Genomic DNA, 16,268 nt, shown 5'->3' with positions numbered 1-16,268 from the left:
CAGCTAATAATCTTTCAGTGCTTACCTGGGGGATTTTCACACATTCATCCTTGCAAAAGGCTTCCAGTTCTACAAGTTTCCTGGGCTGTCTTGCATGCACTGATCTTTTGAGATCTATCCACAGATTTTCAATGATGTTTAGGTCAGGGGACTGTGAGGGCCATGGCAAAACCTTCATCTTGTGCCTCTTGAGGTATTCCATTGTAGATTTTGAGGTGTGTTTTGGATCATTGTCTTATTGTAAGACCCATCCTCTTTTTAACTTCAACTTTTTTACAGATGGTGTGATGTTTGCTTCCAGAATTTGCTGCTATTTATTCGAATCCATGTTTCTCTTGATCAGTGAAATGTGCCCTGTGCCACTGGCTGCAACACAACCCCAAAGCATGATCGATCCACACCCATGCTTCAGAGTTGGAGAGATGTTCTTTTCCTGGAATTTGGCACCCTTTTTTCTCCAAACATACCTTTGCACATTGTGGCCAAAAAGTTCTATTTTGGTTTCATCAGTCCACAGGACTTGTTTCCAAAATGCATCAGGCTTATTTAGATGTTCATTTGCAAACTTCAGACGCTGAATTTTGTGGCTAGGATGGAGGAAAGGTTTTCTTCTGATGACGCTCCCATGAAGGTAATATTTGTTCAGGTGTCGCTGCATAGTAGAACAGTGCACCACCACTCCAGGGTCTGCTAAATCTTTCTGAAGGTCTTTTGCAGTCAAACAGATTTTTTTAAATTTGCTTTTCTAGCAATCCAACGAGCAGTTCTTTCAGAAAGTTTTCTTCATCTTCCAGACCTCACCTTGATCTCCACTGTTTCTGTTAACTACCATTTCTTAATAACATTACAATCTGAGGAAACAGCTACCTGAAAACACTTTGCTATGTTCTTGTAGCCTTCTCCTGCTTTGTGAGCATCAATTATTTTATTATTCAGAATGCGAGGGAGTTGCTTAGAGGAGCCCATGGCTGTTGATTGTAGGGACAAGTTTGAGGAGTCAGAGAATTTATACAGCTTTGAAATCTGCATCAGCTGACCTTTCCTAATGAAGAATTTGAACAAGCCACAGCTCCATAAGCTAATTAAGGTCTGGAACCTTGGTAAAAGTTATCTGAGAACTCAAATGTATTGGGGTGCCCAAACTTTCACATGGTGTTCCTTTTCTTTTTTCACTCTCCAATTGTACAAAACAAAAATAATACAGAAATCTTGCAGAAAATGCTGAAAAGAAATGTCATCTTTACCTTTATGCCTTTTGGTGATCAGTTCATCTTCTGCTCACTTAACTATTCACAGGAACAGACATTTTCAGTAAGGGTGCCCAAAGTTTTGCATGCCACTGTAGCTGAGGAACCTGTTTCTCCAATCGCTCTCAGCCTCTTGTCGAGCTCTTCCTGTCCAGCGCTGCAGTCTCCTCCCATTTCACACTGAGTTGCAAGGAAAGCTGGAGTTAAGCAAGGTACTGTAGGACTGTGGTTATTCTCTCCTCCATGTCCAGCTTGATCTTCTCTTTATAGTACTCTCTCTCAGAAGCCAAATGCACCTGTTGCTGAGCAATATATTTCTCCAATTGGACTTGGTGTCTCATCAATATTTTTCTCTCCAGCTCTGCAGTTTTCTCCTGTTCCTCACAGCGTTTTAGGGAAGCCTGGAGCACAGTGATGTTTTGCAGGTGCACTGTGTTTTGCTTCTCCACGTCTAGCTTGGCCTTCTTTCTTTCCTGCAACCATTTTTCTCGCTCAGACACCAAACTAGCCTCCAATTCTCCAACATATTCCTTCAGTTGCTCTTGGTCTCTCAAGTTCCCTCTCTCCAGCTCTGCACACTTCTATTGCTCTTCACAGAGTTTCAGAGAAGCCTGGAGCTTGGTGATGTCCTGCTTCCAGCGCTTTCTCTCAAAAGCCAAAAAATGTCCTCCAGCCCTATGATCCTCTTCACAAAGAACTCCTTCTCTTCAATTGTTATTTTCTTCATCATATGTTTATGTTCCTCCATCTCACTTCCTTCTTTACCCAACTCCTGCAACAGAGAAGCCTGGAGCTTGGTGATGTTCTGCTCCTGGTGCTTTCTCTCAGAGGACAAAATGTCCTCCAGCTTCACAAAGAGGTCTTTCTTGTCCATTCTCAGGTTCTCCATCATCTTACATCCCTCAAGCTCTCTTTCTACATTTTCTATCTTCTCCTGCACCTCCTGCTTTTGAAGATCCTTATGGGATGTGTTCTGTGGACATTGTTGACTAACTCTGTTAAACATCTTCACAGTTGCATTTCTCTTTCCATCCTCGGGAAATTCACAAATCAGAAAGAAGTTGTGTCCTGTCTGGTTTTGCATAAGCACGTCCTTGTGACGTGTCAGTGTTGCATCACAAAACCCCTTTTCAAAAGCAAACATACACACATGTGTGTCACTTTTGTGATGTCACTCACATCGTTCAGCTCTCTTGCTGCACATGCGCAGAGAGAAAGCATGAGGAATCTCTAGCTCCGAGCCAGCTTTCAAAATTATTTCCATCTCTCAATGGAACTTCCATTTCCAGTTGAGAGTACGTAGTGCACGAGTTTGCTGCCTCTTCTCTCTGGCATTTTCTTTCTTTTTGTTTTTTATGTTTTCTCTAACTGTGCTTCTGATTTTTGTCAATGTGTTGCAAATTCGTTTTGTTTCTCTTTTGGTTAATTTCGGACTTGTCACAGTCCAGTCCATCCATGCCTTAGATTGTGGGACTTCCAGGACAGATCCAGGACAGGAATCCAGTCCTGCCTTGCTGAAGGCCATTTCCTGAAGCGGTACTCCCACACCTGCTACCACTCCTCTTCCATCAGCCAGGGTTTTTTAAGAAATGCTTGGAGTTACTCCATTTGCCAGACTGTCTCTTGTAGACTTTCTTCGCCTTGCTACAGCTCATTGGTATTGTGTCTTCTTGATTCTGCCTGCCTGAAATTTTCCTTGTTTTTTTGTCAAGTTTTTTTGTCAAGTTTTTCTGTCCAGTTTTTTGTCCCTGTTTTCGCCTGCCTGTTCTTTTGGATTGTGTCTTTTGCTACCTCTGCCTGGATTTCCTTTGTCCCTGTGTTCATCAGTTGTTGTGAAGATTTTTCTGCCCTGTTTTTTGTCCCTGATCGTGTCTACCTGCTCCTGTGTTTTTGACCTCCTGGCCTGTTTTTTGACTACTGATTTTTGCCTGAGCACTACTGTACCTTTTGCCTTTCTGCCATCTACTTCTTTAAAGAAGTTTTCTCTTTACACTGCTTGTTTTCTGAGTCTGCTCTTGGGTCATCACTTCACCTCAGTTCACCACTCATGACGGCAGAGTCTGGCCAACATGGACCCAGCAGATTTTGCCCAGCTAAGAGCAGCGGTGCAGAAACAGGGAGCTCTCCTTGGGACCCACCAACAGGACATCCAACAGGTGAATCAAAACCTTGTCACCATCTCTGACACTCTCAATGTTCTTGCCACTCAGCTACAACAGCTTCAAGTAACATCTGCTCCTACGCAACCCCCTCCAGCTACTACTCCTCCAGATCCTGCTCCAGCCCTCTTCACAGAGCCGAGACTTCCTGCCCCACAGCCATATGACAGAGAACCAGGTACCTGCAGATCATTTTTATCTCAATGCTCGCTAACTCTTGAGCTTCAACCACTGGCCTTCCCTACAGAGTGTTCCCGAGTGGCCTACACCATCACTCTCCTCACTGGCAAAGCAAGGGAGTGGGGAACAGCGATGTGGGATGCCAATGCACCATGCTGCGCCAGCTTCAAGGATTTCACAGAGGCAATGAGGTGAACCTTTGATCACTCTCTGTCTGGCACAGAGGCAGCAAGAGAAATCATGGGGCTGCGACAGGGTGCCCGGTCTGCTTTTGACTATGCGATTGAGTTTCGCACTTTTGTGGCATCTTGCGACTGGAATGAGAGTGCCTTGTTTTACGCATTTTTGAATGGGCTGTCAGACTCCATCAAGGATGAGCTGGTCTCACAAGAACTGCCACCTGATCTACCTGGTCTCATGGACCTTGCCAGTCGTATTGACTCCCGGATCAGACAGCGGGTGAAAGAGAGAACTTGGACTAGTCTTGCTCCCCCTCAGCCTCCCATTCCTTCCACTGAGCCAATGCAGGTAGACCGAGTCTGCATCTCACCTGAAGAATGACAGCGCCGTCGGGATATGAGGGCATGTTTTTATTGCGGACAGCTGGGGCATTTCTGCCAATCTTGTCCTTTAAAAGGAAGAGCCCACCAGTGAGTTTAGGGGCCCTGGTGGGCAATGTCCAGAATCAGCCCCCTACTGATCAACCACTACTCCCAGTGGTCATTATCCATGGCAATCAGCCCCACGACCTCCAGGCACTCACTGATTCAGGGACTGACAGAAGCCTGATCTGCTCGACCACCACCAAGCGCCTGGGGATTCCACTACTGGCTCTGAACCCGTCCCTCACTGTCCTGACCCTTAATGGTACTGGTCTGACCACCATCACCCATAGAACAGCCCCGGTCACCTTAAGAATTTCTGGCAACCACTCTGAATCCATCCAGTTTTTTGTCATGAGTAATCCCCATGTGCCCATAGTTCTTGGTCTGCCCTGGCTAACTCTACATAGCCCCCATGTTAATTGGACGACCAACACCATTTTAGGATCAGTGTTTTCATTAACGATGACGATGACGAAATGATTTCATTAATGCACCTTTTTTTCATGACTAAAATGTGACAGTGACGAGCTAAACATAACTCTTTGATCACGAAAATATGACAAGACGTATCTGTTTTCGTTGATGAGACGAGATAAAAACATTAGTGGTTTGGTATAGGACTATCAAAATGCATGGCGCTTCCTCCAATGGTGCGTGCAATCTGTCTGCCAAATGCTGAAAATATCAGCAATGCACCTGCATCCGGTCCTTGTTTGGTCACGCCCACCACCAGGCATGTATGGGCACAGTGCACACCGGGGCAGCCACACACAGTTCATGGACCATGGCAGCGGCAACACCAGCACAAGGGCTTGGTGGGCGGAAAAGATGTGATGATTTGTGGACATACTTTACACATAATCCAGCAGAAAATAAAACGGAATGCCTTGTAGCAAGAGACAGAGGTACACGCTGTGGCTATAAACTACATGGCAAGAATACAAACCAACCTCAAGAGGCATCTAAAGGCTCACCATGCTGCTATTTCTGTGACGGTAAGTTAACGTTACAAGAAGTCCTGTTAACAAATAATGTATACGTTTGCTAGCTTTGGTTAATGTCACTCAACAATCGGTCTGTGATTAATTTCCTATGAAGTTTTCCAAAACACCGTGACCTGGTGAAAATTAATGGGACCGCTAGCTTCATGCTAAAGTTGGCTTGGTTAAGCTAACTTAAATTCAATTAACATGTCATGAGTAAAACTTGTCCTGCAGGGATTATTGGTGGGACGGCAACTGAATGCTTTGTCATATATTGACCCATATTTGAGTTACTGTGAAACATATGGGGGGAAATGTAGCTTTTCAGACCTGTTGCTGTGCCTTAATATGTCTAAATGAGCAGCAGCACACCTGGCTACTCTAATGTTAGCAGCATGTTTAGCCATCATATTTACATTAACGGACAGCATGATCATCTTCTAGTTGTGTGTTCATCATGACATGTTTGTGCTCTATCAGTGCATTGCGACATGTTAAACGGAGGCAGAAACATGAGTCTGTGAACAATGGAGTATACACACTAGACAGCGTTTATGTAGAGAGCATGTTATGCACAATCTGTCAGCCTCGATTACAATTTCCTATCTCTGTATTGGCCTAATTTAATGTTTTAAAGTAATTATTTTTTCGACTAAAATGAATGACTGACTAAAACTGGACTAAAACCCTTTTAGTTTTTGTCGACTAAAACTAGACCAAAACTATCAAGGATAGAATTGACTAAAATGTGACTAAAATTAATAAGCATTTCGTCCAAAAGACTAAAACTAAATCAAAAATGGCTGTCAAAAACAACAATGTTTAGGATCGAGTCAATTCTGTTTATCGTCATGCCTGAGATCTGCCCTCCCTCAGGCCGAGCTGCTCCAGCCCACCTATGGTAAATATCCTGACCTCTCTAACGTGCCTCCCAAGTATAATGACTTAAAACCTGTATTCAGCAAGTCTCAAGCTGTTTCCCTTCCTCCCCATAGGCCCTATGACTGGGGAATTGACCTTCTCCCTGGGACTGCACCACCTAAGGGGTGACTTTACTCTCTCTCTCTCTCTCTCTCTCTCTCTCTCTTTCTCTCTCTCTCTCCTTCTGAAAGGCAAGTCATGGATAAATACATCACTGAGTCCTTAGCAGCTGGAATTATTCATCCCTCCTCTTCTCCTGCAGGGGCAGGATTCTTTTTTGTGGAGAAGGACAAATCCTTGTGCCCTTGCATTGATTACCGTGGGCTAAATGACATCACCATCAAGAACCGTTACCCCCTACCTCTCATGTCTACGGTGTTTGAATTACTCCAGGGAGCCCAGATTTTCACTAAGCTAGACCTGCGTAATGCTTACCACCTCATGAGGATCAGGGAAGGGGACGAATGGAAGACGACGTTTAACACCCCCCGGGCCACTACGAATATCTCGTGGTTCCGTTCGGCCTGACTAACACTCCCGCGGTTTTCCAGGCCCTCGTTAATGATGTTGTGAGGGACTACCTTAATGTTTTTTTTCTTTATCTGGATGATATATTGATTTTTTTTCCTGCTCCCTTGATGAACACCGCATCCACGTCAGGCAGGTCCTTCAGTGACTCCTGGAAAATAAACTCTTTGTTAAGGCCGAGAAATGTGAGTTCCATAGAAGTTCTGTCTCCTTTCTGGGTTTCGTTATCTCCCCCGCACAGATTAAGATGGACCCCCTGAAACTCAAGGCAGTTACTGACTGGCCCACCCTGTCCTCTCGGTGAGAACTCCAGCGGTTTCTTGGGTTTGCGAATTTCTACAGGTGATTCATCAGGAACTTTAGTATGGTGGCTGGGCCCCTCATGGCTCTAACTTCCACCAAGGTCTCTTTCAGCTGGGAGGAAGGGGCCAAGAAGGCATTCTCTGAGCTCAAACAAAGGTTGACATCAGCACCTATCCTCACCATTCCAGATCCGTCGCGGCAGTTTGTGGTTGAGGTAGATGCTTTGGAGTCGGGATAGGGGCCATATTGTCCCAAAGATTGGCTAGTGACAACAAGCTTCATCCTTGCTCCTTCTTCTCTCGTCGGCTTTCCCCCTCTGAGAGAAACTATGACGTTGGCAATAGGGAACTGTTGGCCATTAAACTGGCCTTGGAAGAATGGAGACATTGGTTGGAGGGGTCAGACCTTCCCTTCATCGTATGGACTGATCACAAGAACCTCGAATACCTCAGGACTGCCAAGCACCTCAATTCTCATCAGGCCTGATGGTCTCTCTTCTTTTCTCGCTTCAAGTTCACACTTTCCTTCCACCCAGGCTCTAAGAATGGTAGGCCCGGTGCCTTGTCCAGAATGTTTTCTCCCCTCCAGGAGGAATCGACCTCCCCTAAGACCATCCTTCCTCCACGGTGCCTGGTGGGGGCCGCTCTGTTAGAGGTGGAAACCCTGGTCCAGAAAGCCCATGAGCAGGATCCAGGGCCCAGTAATGCACCTCCTAACCATCTTTTTGTTCCTGTTTCTATGCGGGCACAGCTGTTGCAGTGGGGTCATGGTTCCAGAATGGCGTGCCACCCAGGAGCAGCCCGGATTCTGGCACTCCTCCAATGTTTTTGGTGGCCATCCATCAAGGAGGATGTCCAGAGGTTTGTGGCAGCTTGTGACATCACCAGGAATAAGACTGGCAACAGACCCCCTGCTGGCCTGCTGAGACCCCTTCCTGTTCCCCACCGGCCCTGGTCACACACAGCCCTGGATTTCATCACAAGACTCCCTAATTCAGGTGGCAATACTTGTATCCTCACTGTTGTCGACCGTTTTTCTAAAGCTGCTCATTTTATCCCTCTGTCCAAGCTTCCCACCACCAACGAGACTGCCAAATTGCTGATACTCCATGTTTTCCATCTACACGGACTCCCCTCAGACATCGTATCAGACCGTGGACCCCAGTTCTCTGCCCAATTCTGGAAGGCTTTCTGTAAACTCATTGGTGCTTCTTGCAGTCTGTCTTCAGGTTTTCACCCTTAGACCAATGAACAGATGGAACGGGCCAACCAGGAGCTGGAAGTGGCTCTCAGGTGCATGGTGTCCAAGGATGCTGCCTCTTGGAGCAAGACCCTTCCTTGGATAGAGTACGTTCACAACTCCTTACCCACCTCTGCTACAGGTCTTTCCCCCTTCCAGTCCTCTCTGCATTACCAGCCACCACTCTTCCCCATCCAAGAAGTCGTCACCGTGCTCTCTGCCCAGATGTTTGTGCACTGCTGCAGGAGAACATGGGCATTGACCAGGAAAAAGCTCCTATGTTCTGTCAAGATGTTTAAAGAGCAAGCCGACAAACACCACTTGGCAGCTCCCATCTATCGGGTGGGGCAGCGGGTAATGCTGTCCACTCGCCACTTACCCCTCAAGATGGTCTCCCACAAATTGGCTCCCAGGTTCATAGGACCTTTCCCTGTCTCCAAGGTAATTAATCCCTGCTCTGTAAGACTGTTTCTGCCCGTAACCATGCGCTGTATTCACCCAACTTTCCATGTCTCCCAAGTCAAACCCCTTGTCTCCAGTTCCTTGTTTTTGGATCGTAACTGTGGGTCTGGGTATTGGTTTTGTGGCCTGGGCTTTTACCCATGTTTTACACCTACTTGCTGGAGGAATTAAAAAGCCTTAGTGCGCGGCACCGATTGGATTCCGTGGTATTTAATCTGTGCCACTCTATTGGAATCGCGCGCCGCCTTCGGTACATTCACCGGTCTCTGCGCTCTCCGACTGCTCATTATGCTTTGAAGTCTTCCATACCCATCATATGGACTCACAATCAGATTGCCAAGGTCAGCAAGAATGCTCATGGAATTAATCACGGTGTTCTTCACTCACTTGGGAAACTGCAATGTTCTGCTGTCTCTGGATTGTCACCTGTGTTTCCTGTGAAGATTGGCCTTTCAAACTCTCACTCCATCACCAACAAAGCATCACTCATTAATGACCTAATTATCCAAAAGACCCTGGACATACTTCTGCTGGTGGAAACATGGCAACAGGCTGAGGACTATCTATATTTAAATATGTCTTCACCAACTGGATACACACATCAAAGTCACGTCTCACAGGGAAAGGTGGAGGTCTAGCTGCAGTTTTCCGATGTGGTTTGAAACTGTTTGTTTGTTTGTTTTTCATGATGTTACATCTTGTGAATATCTGGCTTTGAAACCCTTCACTCCCACACCGATGTTGCTGCTCTTAATTTATCGACCTCCCAAATCATCGCCATCTCTTTTTCTGTCTGAACTGAATGAACTGCTAACTGGAGCCTCATCTGTCTGTCCTGCCATCATTCTTCTGGGTGACTTTGATATTCATGTTGACACAAATTGCTCCCTTACTGATGAGCTCTTGACTGTCTTTGAATGTTTTGGTTTAACTCAGCATGTTGACTTTATAATCATGGTCATATGCTTGACTTGCTTTGCTCTACTGGTATAAAAATTGTATCTGTATCGGGTTCTGATGCAGGTTTTACTGACCACAAGTTGATTGAGTGTTGTCTCAGTGTACCTTCTTCTAAACTTCCTCTGCATTCTACTGTCTCTTTCCGTAATCTTTCTTCTATTGATGTGCATTCTTTTTCTGCCTCTCTCCTCTCTTCTTTTTGTAAATTTGCTGAGGCTTCCTCCCCTGATGATACAGTTTCTATTTACAATAATACTATATCTAACACACAACACTTTCGCTCCCCTTAAAACTAGACAGGTCTCTGCGAATCGCGCCTCTCCTTGGTTCACCTCTGAGCTTAGGGCCATGAAGGCCAAGGGAAGGCGGCTAGAGCGCCTTGATAAGAAAACTGTCCTTACTATTCATCTTTCACTCTTCTCTGAACACATTGTAAAGTATAAGGAGGCTCTTAATGCTGCCCGATCCTCTTACTATGCTAACATCATTAAGAGTGGCAACTATAGACCCAAAACTCTGTTTAATACAATAAATAAACTTCTTCAGCCTCCTTCCTCAACCATCCACAGCTCCCTTGCTCAGTGTCAGGCTTTTTTGGATTTTTTCAAGGATAAAATTGACAGTGTTTACCAACACTTTCATTCTGAAATTCATTCTTCTGTCTCACAAGTACCTCTTTCTCATAAAGCTGACTGCTGTCTCTCTGCTTCCTCTCTTGTTGATTCTTCTAAAGTATTGGAAATCATTACTAAGTCCTCCTCATGTCTGCTGGACCCGGCACCCACTGTACTTCTTAAATCTTGTGTATCTGCTATCTCCCCTTATAATGCTCATGTGATTTAATCAGTGTTTTGCTTTAGGCACTGTTCCCACCTCCCTCAAAATTGCTTCAGTTACACCAATACTAAAGAAACCTGGTCTAGATTATCCTTCACTGTCTAATTACAGACCCATCTCTAATCTCCCTTTCCTAGCTAAAGTAATGGAGCAAGTTGTAGCCTCTTGGCTTCGTACTTTCCTTGCTCATAATGATCTCTATGAACCCTTTCAGTCAGGCTTTCGCAATATGCACAGCACTGAATCTTCTCTCTTAAGAGTTGTTAATGACCTCCTGCTCTCAACTGATGCTGGTCATCTCAATGTCCTTGTTCTCTTGGACCTCACAGCTGCCTTTGACACTGTACATCATGAGAGACTCATTTCCAGACTATCTTCTTTTGGTATTACTGGCTTAGCTTTAGCCTGGTTTCAGGTCATATCAAGCAAACAGGCAACAGTTCATCTCTATTGGTGTTCATAAATCATCCACTGTTACTGTTGCTCAAGGTGTGCCTCAGGGTTCTGCCCTTGGATCCCTCCTTTTTATATTTTATGTTTCTCCTATAGGCCAGATTATTCACAACCATGGCCTTAACTTTCATTGCTATGCTGATGACATTCAAATCTTCATCACTATCACCCCTTCCATCGTCTCTGTTCAGTTGCTCAGGACTTGCATCACTGACCTTAAGCAATGGTTGCATAAGAACTGGTTAAACTTAATGCTAGCAAAACAGAGGTTCTATTAGTATTGTAGGTACCAAAAGACAGGTTCTGAACTTCTCCAATTTCACTATTGATGTTGATGGTGTGTCTATGTCCTTCCCAAGTTATAAAAAAACCTTGGAGTTCTCTTTGACTCCACCCTTATGTTTGAACCCCATTTTAAACTCCTTACTCAGAATACTTTCTTTCACCTCTGCAATATTGCATGTCTCCGCCCTCTTCTCTTTGAAACTGATGCCAAAATGTTGGTCAATGCGTTTATCTTTTCTCGTCTTGACTATTGCAATTCGCTCTTTTATGGTCTCCCTGCCACATTGCTCAATCGCCTGCAGTACATCCAAAACTCAACAGCTAGAGTCCTCACACTCACCAAGCGCACTGCTCACATCACTCCTGTTTTACAGCAACTGCATTGGTTGCCAGTTATCTCTCGGATTAAATCCAAAATCTTGCTTCTAACCTATAAAGCTCTTCATGGTCTCACCCCTTCCATTCTCTGTGAGCTAACTCATTTGTACTGTCCCTCCCGCTCCCTCAGATCTTCTAACTCTGGACTTTTGACTGTCCCATGTTTTAAACTGGCATCTATGGGTGGCAGATCATTCAGTTTTGCTGCTCCTAAACTCTGGAATTCATTACCACAATCGCTTCGTGACTGTTCCACTCTCTCTTCCTTCAAAGCTAACCTGAAAACTTTCCTCTTGACTTCACACTAGTCTTCCTAGTGGGTTTTTGTGTGTGTGTGTGTGTGTGTGTGTGTGTGTGTGTGTGTGTGTGTGTGTAAAACTCCTGTGTAAAGCGTCTTTGGGTTTGTAAAAGGCACTATATAAATTGAAATTATTATTATTATTTCCTTTTCACAGAGTAACAGTGGTACAGAATAGTAAAGAGGTGAGACCGCTGGAGGAAGCTGTTGGTGCGACCTGGACACCACGGAGACGCTGCACAGGTGTGATACCTGAGACCTGGAGCCCAGGTGGTGGATGTGCTGATGCTAATGCTGGAGCTAAAGCAGCAGGTAGGACCTGAGTGATGTGTTTACTCTGTTTCTCGCATGAATTGTCTGTGTTGTGGAGAAAGCAGAACCTCAGGTAGTGTTGAAACAGGAATGTGGGAGAAACACAGGAACCGTGTTTACAATTTCTAAATGCTGGTCCATTTCTGAAGTGACCCCGGAGGCGGAAGCCATGCAGTGGGATCTTGGTGGTGGCGAAGCCGCTAAAGGAGAGGAGGTTTCCAGTATGAGGTCTCCACTCCCTCCGGGGGTCTGGGGGTTAATCATTTACAAATTATTACTTTTTAAAAATTGCATTAAAATATACAATTTCAAAATATTTCAGCTTATTTTTAGACAGAAATGTATTACTGATACAGCAGAAAAAGGGAAAATCAGTATCATGTAATAATGTGAAAGGTTTCTTATAATAAATTTTTTCAGGTTATAATGTGACAACTTTAAAATCATGGTGGAGTTTGTGGTGGGAATGAATGAGGTGTGGGGAATAATCTGGGTGGTGTGGGGAATTAATAAACTGGGTAGTGCATAGAATGAATAAACTGGGTAGTGCATAGAATGAATAAACTGGGTAGTGTAGGGAAGGAATAAACTGGGTAATATGTGGAGAATAAACTGGGTAGTGTGGGGAATAAACTGGGTAGTGTGGGGATTAAACTGGTTGATTATGTGGTGAATAAACTGGGTAACATATGGAGCATAAAATGGGTGACGTGGGGAATAAACTGAGTAAGATGTGGAGAATAAACTGGGTAATACGTCTCATTTACATGATTTAATCAAGTTCTGTTTCATGCTTGGGTTGAGAGATGGTGAGATTCTGCTGTTCCTGAACACGGTGGATGACCCTGTAATAAGTCTGCGCACTCTAAGAAGGATTTTAAAACACATGGTACTGTACAGAAGGAAGAACGAGTCCAACCCGCTGATGGTAGTAACCACAGAGCCGTCCGGGCCCCACCAGCTGATTAATGAGAAATGATGCCACCTCCAGTGGGTCAGACTCGTTCTTCCTTCTGTACAGCCCCATGTCTCTGTGCCCTCAGTGTTACTCTGGTTTAGGAATTTTACACTTTTCCCCCAAATCTAGGGCCTTATACAAATAAACTTTGTGAAATATTTCTGTTCAGCAGAGTCCAGTTAAAGAATGTAGTAGCAATAATAATAATAATAATAATAATAATAATATTTTCCCATATTTGTAGATGTTGTGTTTTCCTCACAGAAACCCGTGGATCTGATCTGCCAGAATCCTCAAACACACACACACACACACACACACAGGAGAGAAAAACCGTGAAAAGGATGGTATGTAATTTCACCACCCGCCACATCGGGGCGCTAACAAACAGTTTCCCCGAGTGAAATTCAAACTATAAAACACTCATCTCATCTCATTATCTGTAGCTGCTTTATCCCGTTCTACAGGGTCACAGGCGAGCTGGAGCCTATCCCAGCTGACTACAGGCGAAAGGCGGGGTACACCCTGGACAAGTCGCCAGGTCATCACAGGGCTGACACATAGACACAGACAACCATTCACACTCACATTCACACCTACGCTCAATTTAGAGTCACCAGTTAACCTAACCTGCATGTCTTTGGACTGTGGGGGAAACCGGAGCACCCGGAGGAAACCCACGCGGACACGTGGACAACATGCAAACTCCACACAGAAAGGCCCTCGCCGGCCACGGGGCTCGAACCCGGACCTTCTTGCTGTGAGACGACAGCGCTGACCACTACACCACCGTGCTGCCCTTATTATTATTGTTGTTGTTGTTATAGCACATCTTGACGAGTTTACTTCTTCATACTACACATCAGTTTGCCATCGTGGCTCTGATCTGTGTGAATGGAGATGTCAAGCCTCTGTCTGATATTCTCAGGACTCTCAGCTCAAAAGAAAGCGCTCCTCCTGGATCTGATTCGATCTCTGACCCGAATCACTCACATTCTGTAACATGCAGCTGAACAAGAAGAAGCTATAAGGGCAGCACAGTGCTGTATTGTCCTCATCAGCTTCCATCCAGCAAGACATTTCAGTCCTAATAATATTTATAATCATGAACAAAATCTCTGCTTTTATACCAGTGTTGCTCAATTCTGAATTCTGATTGGTCAGAAGGTGTTGATAAAATTTCTATAACAGCAGCCCTGACTGTAGTGCAGCTACAAATCACAGGTTTATATTAATGCACTTGTTCTAATGTCATCGTTTCTATAGGGAAAGTTTGTTCACAGTGACTTTCACACGCACAGTAATGGTTTAAAAAAAATGTGTTGATCGTTGATGTGGCGAAGACAAGCTGCAGCTTTTGTCTCTCTTCAAGAAAAAGAGAGAGAGAGAGAGACTGGTGAAGGAATGTCTGTTTATAGCTGCTATAACATAAGTGAGAACAGGAACTAACTTGTTTAGGGCTGCAACTAACGATTATTTTAATAATCGATTAATCTGTCGATTATTTTTTCGATTAATCGATGAATCGGATAAAAAAACAAAAAAAAGCATTAATTTCCAACCCTTTATTCAAAAAAAAAAAAAAAATTCACAGTGCAAAAAATCTTTAGTGCAAAAACATGTTGATCCTTGATCATCCCTGAGCAGTGTAAAAATAATAATAATAAATAATAATAATAATAATAATAAATAAAATAGGCTTTTTTAAAATAAAGTGCACAAAAAGAGGTATATATTTTTTAAAGGGATCTGAGTGGTCAGAACAATAAATAAATTATAAAAAGATAAAGAAAAATCAGAAAACACTCACAGTTGCACAAACACACACACACACACACTCTCTCTCTCTCTCTCTCTCTCTCTCTCTCTCTCACTCCCTTTGCTCAGACACTTTGCATTGCAATGCAAAAATGTGAGCATGTCCACATGCTCCTGACTCAGGCTCGCTTGTCAAGCTGGACATCGAGCAAACACCAGCACCAGACGAGCTTTGGAGGGATGTTAACGTTACGTTTCATAACTTCAAAGCGGAACAAACAGAGGTGTCATAGTGACTTATGCTGCGTTCATGTGCTATGGGAAGATATTTTCCAGTTGGGAAGTGGTATTTACCAGTGTGTTGTGTTCACATGCTTTTGTTGTTGTTGACAAATTAAAGATGGTGGACCAGATTCAGAATCAGGCCTGTTATTTGGCTTGTTTTACAATTATAGATTGCCTTGTTCATCAGCTGCAGCAGGAATACGAGTTATCAAAAGTCAAAAGGTAAATAATGCTGAATATTTCCTGATCATGACTAGAGATTTTCTTAACACATTGAATGCCACGCTCGCCGCCATGTTGAAAGGTTAAAGTTCATCTCATCTCGGCAACTCGTGTATCAAAATTTTCTACGAGTTGCCCAGTGGAAAATACCACAAAAGGGGGCGTTCATGTGTGCTTTCCATGTCGGTGTTTGGTATTTACCATAATTCCCATAGCACATGAATGCAGCATTACCCTGCTGTTGAACTCCCGTCCTCCTCATCAATGATTCCGTGTTTTCGTTTCAGGTGCTGGATCGTTACTGTGGTGCTCCCATGCCATGTCGTGTCACTTTTGCACATTTTACAAGTAACACACTCGTTTTGTTTAGCGTGAAATGCTCCCACACTTTAGATGATTTTGGTCGCACCGGTTTCTCCGCTTCCGCCATGTTTCTAAACAACTCCGCTCTGAGCTCAACTCTGCTTGTTTGGCTGGCATCCAGCTTAATGGTGCATTACCGCCACCTTCTGCTCCGGAGTGTGAACTCCGCGCTCAACTCAAACCAGAGACTTTTTTAATAATAGAACGACTTTGTTCAAACGGTCTGTGACTTTGTAATCGCGCGACACGACGAATCGATAATGAAATTCGTTGCCAACACTTTTAATAATCGATTTTCGTTGTTGCAGCCCTGAACTTGTTTAATGGACATTTCACAACTTTGAATGTAACTGTAAGTGGATAAAAAGTGCTAAACTGACCAATCTCCTACTTTTACATATTTAGATTAGATCAAAGTTGTTAGCATTAACATTTAGACTTCAAAGAAAAGGATCATTTCATAATTTCTACATGGCTTGTGGTTCTCAAGCTTATTTCTTTTTCTATGGAGAAACACCATGGGCGGCACGGT

The sequence above is a fragment of the Neoarius graeffei genome, chromosome 11 (genome assembly GCF_027579695.1).
Source record: "Neoarius graeffei isolate fNeoGra1 chromosome 11, fNeoGra1.pri, whole genome shotgun sequence".
Taxonomy (NCBI): Eukaryota; Metazoa; Chordata; class Actinopteri; order Siluriformes; family Ariidae; genus Neoarius; species Neoarius graeffei.
Note: the sequence above shows the minus strand (reverse complement) of the source record.